Source organism: Triticum aestivum, chromosome 5D (assembly GCF_018294505.1).
Source record: "Triticum aestivum cultivar Chinese Spring chromosome 5D, IWGSC CS RefSeq v2.1, whole genome shotgun sequence".
Taxonomy (NCBI): Eukaryota; Viridiplantae; Streptophyta; class Magnoliopsida; order Poales; family Poaceae; genus Triticum; species Triticum aestivum.
Window position 1 is genome coordinate 53,634,839 of NC_057808.1, and position 5,974 is coordinate 53,640,812.

The 5,974-nt window shown below is 44.5% G+C and overlaps 1 long non-coding RNA gene across 1 annotated transcript; it reads right to left on the reverse strand.

The window, feature by feature from the left end:
• Nucleotides 1–541: 541 nt before the first annotated feature.
• LOC123124310 (uncharacterized) lies at nt 542–1,762 on the reverse strand. The gene is made up of 3 exons (XR_006461041.1): nt 1,502–1,762; nt 1,174–1,425; nt 542–602 (listed from the first exon to the last, which is right to left on the reverse strand). It is a non-coding gene; the product is annotated as an uncharacterized lncRNA (long non-coding RNA).
• Nucleotides 1,763–5,974: the final 4,212 nt, after the last annotated feature.

Here is a 5,974-nt window from a genome sequence, read left to right on the forward strand (position 1 = left end):
ATACATTGAATGTATTGGCAAATCACACATAATGATATAGCAAACCTACATCCACAAGCAAGGTATGACAAATAAAACACTCAAGTTTGGTTTCCCGTAAAACTACTTTCACCTACCTCCACGACATAGGCAAGGTGCAAACAACATAGATGATAAAGATCTTCAAGATGTCTCAAGTGCGCTCAGTCCTGGCGCATTCTCTAGGGACAATAGAGCGCTCAGCCAGTGACGCATTCACGTGAGAAAAAGCCCCGACAACTCAAGTGCGCTCAGTCATGGTGCATTCTCTAGGGACAATAGAGCGCTCAACCAGTGACGCATTCACCTGAGAAAAAGTCCCGAGCCTACAGCTATAAGCGCTCACCACTTCCATGCATCACTCGACACATGCCCACGTCTACCATAGCAAGTTGATCACACCAACACATAATACAATCAATACCAAAACATGACAACACGGCCAGGCCAAACATATATCATAGCATAAAAACCACACTTGCATAGCAGAATATAGGATAAGCAAAATCAAAGTGCAAACTTGCCTTGAACGGTGTTGAAGTATTATAACGCTCAATTCTGATCCGCTTCACACTCTGGACAATCTATACGATAACGGAGGCACCGATAAATAAACCATACTCACATAACCCAAAATAAAACCAACATCAAAGAATTCAAATAAACACTTAATTAACAGAACATAGCAGTAGGTAAATATTATCTACATGTTAGTAGGATCAGAATGCAAAAAGAATCAACTAAATTGGATCAACGGTTTAAAAGATACGGCCTCCGAAAGTTTGAATTCAAATTTAAACAAATTCAAATTTGAACTGTTCAAAAATGGGAAATCTTGGTTCTACAATATTCTCCTGGTCACTATGAGTACACAGGAAAAAGAATCCGTGAAATTGGACATACGGATCTCAAGATATACCTAAATGAACATTTGATATGGAATCTGCCAAAATAAATTGTGTCAAAATAGATTTCTTCGAAGAACTGCTGCGGCTGTGGATGTGCCACGTGGCAAGGTGTGAGTGGCCGTATGGTGTTTGCTGCAATGGCCTATGTAACGGACAGCCGCTACTTAGTGTATACCGGTTCACAGGAAAAAAAAACACTTAATCTGGCGGTTGAAACAAGATCGGACGGAGCGGGAGATGTGCTCACCGAAAAGAGCAGAATACGCCTGCCGGAGTTGGAGAAGAACGGCGCGGGGCGCCTCGGTGGAGATGCGGGCGACGGATACAGAGGTCAGATGGCCTCGGGGAGGTGCGCGTCGGACGCGGAGTGACACGAAGGCCTCGGATGGGTCCTGCTCGGCGTCGAGGACGATTTCTGGTGGCGATGAAGTGCGGCTGGAGTCGCGGCCAGACTAGGTAAGCTTCTGGTCGAGGTTGCACCGCTCGTTTCCGTGCTCCCCTGCGAGAAATAAGAGTTCATGGAGGTATAGAGAATCAGGTTGAAGTTAACAGGGCCAAGATGAGGGGCTGGGAACCTTCAGAGGCGATAGAATCAACCGGCGAGATGCTCCTGCAGCGGCGAACTCCGGCGAGATCGGATCCGGGCGAAACGGGCACGGGAAGACAAAATTTTGCCAAAAGTCGGAAGAGAAGAAGATGGGGAATATATATAGAGTGGATTCCGTGGCCTAGGGGCAAAGACTTGGCAGAATCGGCGAGGATTTGGATCGGCAAGAAGAACTCATGAACGAACAGGAGTTCGTCTTGAGGAAATAGACGACCTGGCGGGCCCCAAGTGTCAGCGGCACAGGAGGAAAATAAAAGTTGCGGGGTGAGTTGAGGCCTGCAGAAATGAGCCGCCGGCCTGCTAGCAGCTGCTGCTGTGCTGCTGCTTAGCGCGCGCGCGGGCGAGGAAAAAGAGGTTGGGCTCCATAGTGCCCGATTTCTATTCCAAACAACTCTTGCTACAGGAAGTAAAATATAGCTAAATAAATTCCTAATAAAAAATACCAGAACACATAGTAAAACATTATTACTACTATATAAAACAGTGAACTTTTTTTTACAACACAAATGAATTTGGAAAAATATTTTATGCAAAACAAGAACATAAAGAGCATTATAGTAACAACTATAAAATAATTTTGAATTTCTACAAAGCCAAAATAATTTATGTAGACTCCAGAATATATTCTTAGCATTTTCCAACTATAATTAATAGGGGAGAAGTCATATTATCTCCACTCCAAAATTTTGCCTTGAGTTGAAAAACACTTTCAATATTCAGAAAATTGAAATATGCACAGAAATCATGATGAAAAGGAATGATCCAATTAACATTCGAAATTTAGAAAATTTGGGATGTTACAAATCTACCACCCTTAAAATGAATCTCGTCCTCGAGATTCAAAGAGGCTAGAAAGAAAATGTTAGGTTCGACATTCTTCTTGAATTTCCATCGATCATCCGAGAGTGTGGAGTACTACCACCCTTAGAATAAGAGTCACCGGTCTTCAAAAATCTTACTCCTTCGAAGAAATCCTTGAGACATATGTCTTACACTCCTTTGAAATTCTGAGTCCCATATTAAAAGAGCGGTTTTCCATATACAGAAACTTCATGGCTCACAGGTCTTGCGCCGATACTAAACAAATATCGATACTCTCATGGTGGTCATCAAGAATGGTTCCTGCAGAAAAGAATATTGGTTTATTCTCACCGTACAACCTACTATTGGCAACGGGTGCCTCTTACAAGGGTCAAATGTCTTACCATTCTAAGGTTCGGGCTTAACAACATCGTCACTCTACTATATGTAAGTCACTCTAGATTACCATCCCATATAACAAAAGCGAATAATAAGAGTAAGTCGGCATGGTGATCAGTCCATTCCGCACCCAAATCATTACCTTGTATATGGTTTAGAAAATCTCGCATTCTAACACTCGGGTATCCTCACAAGCATTGCAGAAACTTCTTTTGTTCACGAACTGGATTCGGATAATTCAATTGGTTCTGCATGCCAAACAAAACAATCTATCGTTCCTTTGAACTCTTAGGGTTGCGTCAACTACCATAAAACATCTACTAATTATAGCTTCCTCTATGGTTCTTCTTTCAGCAAGATTGTGCTTGCTTCTTATCAGATCCTGGCGCATGTGGTCAAACTTGAACTCATCACTGGGTTGCAGCATGTATTAGGATATAGACAAAATAAAGACCTAAGGGGTAAACACTACCCATATGCTCATGCTAGCAACAAAACTCCAACAACAACAACAAAAAAGAAGAAACACTAAACTCACACAATTCACACAAGTCACCAACTATTCTAAAATAATCACATCAAAAGAGCACATATGATCAATCAAAGCACCCAATTGCATAATACAAACAATCCATGGAATATGACAACACGGAAAACAATGACCAACCAAACATATAACATATCACACAACACAAGCAAAATCTACAGGTAAGGTCATATCCACAAAAGATATGATCTCATCATACTACCGTAAATAGTTTATCGAACACAACTTAGGAATGGTGGTCTGCCAACTAAACTCCTTAAATAACACTTATATAATTTCAGGGGTCATCTATATTTGAAAAGTAAAGATATGAGTACAAGAGTATGAACTAACAAGTAGACAACAAGTTGTAAAGTAAGTTTTTCACTCCTATGGCTTATCTAATCAATTTTCTAGGGTCACGACTGTGACGCCCCCGATTTGACCGTACACTAATCATGCACGCAAATGTGTACGATCAAGATCAGGGACTCACGGGAAGATATCACAACACAACTCTAAAACATAAATAAGTCATACAAGCATCATAATACAAGCCAGGGGCCTCGAGGGCTCGAATACAAGTGCTCGATCACAGACGAGTCAACGGAAGCAACAATATCTGAGTACAGACATAAGTTAAACAAGTTTGCCTTAAGAAGGCTAGCACAAACTGGGATACAGATCGAACGAGGCGCAGGCCTCCTGCCTGGGATCCTCCTAACTACTCCTGGTCGTCGTCAGCGGCCTGCACGTAGTAGTAGGCACCTCCAGTGTCGACGGTGTCGTCGTCGACGGTGGCGTCTGGCTCCTGGACCCCAACATCTGATTACGACAACCAGATAGAAAGGAAAGGGGGAAAAGAGGGAGAGAAGCAACCGTGAGTACTCATCCAAAGTACTCGCAAGCAAGGAGCTATACTACATATGCATGGGTATATGTGTAAAGGGGCATATCAGTGGACTGAACTGCAGAATGCCAGAATAAAAGGGGGATAGCTAGTCCTGTCGAAGACTACGCTTCTGGCCATCTCCATCTTGCAGCATGTAGAAGAGAGTAGATTGAAGTCCTCCAAGTAGCATCGCATAGCATAATCCTACCCGGCGATCCCCTCCTCGTCGCCCTGTTAGAGAGCAATCACCGGGTTGTATCTGGCACTTGGAAGGGTGTATTTTATTCAGTATCCAGTTCTAGTTGTCATAAGGTCAAGGTACAACTCCGGGTCGTCCTTTTACCGAGGGACACGGCTATTCGAATAGATAAACTTCCCTGCAGGGGTGCACCACATAACCCAACACGCTCGATCCCATTTGGCCGGACACACTTTTCTGGGTCATGCCCGGCCTCGTAAGATCAACACGTCGCAGCCCCAACAGAGAGGTCAGCACGCCGGTCTAAACCTATGCGCGCAGGGGTCTGGGCCCATCACCCTATGCACACCTGCACGTTGCGTACGCGGCCGGAAGCAGACCTAGCCCCCTTAATACAAGCGCGAGCTTACGGTCCAATGCGGCGCGCGCCACTCAGTTGCTGACGTCAAAAGAGCTTCGGCTGATACCACGACGTCGGGATACCCATAACTACTCCCACGTAGATGGTTAGTGCGTATAGACCAAATGGTCAGACTCAGATCAAATACCAAGATCTCGTTAAGCGTGTTAAGTAACCGCGAACGCCGACCAGGGCCAGGCCCACCTCTCACCTAGGCGGTCTCAACCTGCCCTGTCGCTCCGCCACAAAGATCCACTCGCGGGTACTCCTACGAGCCGACCCGACTTTAGTCATCACATGTGTCATGTATATAGTATATAAGTATATACCCGTGATCACCGCCCAGGTGATCACGACCCGATAGTATAGCACAGCAGACGGACAAGAATGTAGGGCCACTGATGGAAAACTAGCATCCTATACTAAGCATGTAGGATTGCAGGTAAAGGTAACAACAGTAGTAGCAAGGATAGGCTATGCATCAGGATAGGATATCGAAAAGCAGTAACATGCTACACTACTCTAATGCAAGAAGTATAGAGAAGAATATGCGATATCTGGTGATCAAGGGGGGGGGGGCTTGCCTGGTTGCTCTGGCAAGTAGGAGGGGTCGTCAACTCCGTAGTCGAACTGGGCAGCAACAGTGTCGGTCTCGTAGTCTACCCGAGAGAAGAGAGGGAAGAAACAGTAAATACAATGCAAACATAAACATGACGATGCATGACATGACACTGAGCAGTGCTAGGTGTGTCCTAACGCGACAGTAGGTGGTACCGGCGAAGGGGAGGGGGACATCCGGGAAGTATTCCCGATGTTTCGCGTTTTCGGACAGACGGACCGGAGGGGGAAAGTTGCTAGTTCGATAGGTTAGGGAGGTGTGGTGGACGAATGGACTGCGTATTCGGATTCGTCTCGTCGTTCTGAGCAACTTTCATGTAGAAAACATTTTCATCCGAGTTACGGTTTAAAAGATATGAATTTTCAAAGATTATTTGAATTTCTGGAATTATTTGAATTAAGCATAAATGAATTATGACGTCAGCATGAGGTAATGCTGACGTCAGCAGGTCAACAGGTCGGCTGACCAGTCAAACCAGACAGGTCGGTCCAGTGGGACCCACATGTCATTGACAGGGCACTAACAGAGTTTTATAATTAACTTAAACAAGGTTATTAGCAGGTAGGCCCCACCTGTCAGTGCCTATTTTGATTAATTAATTAGTT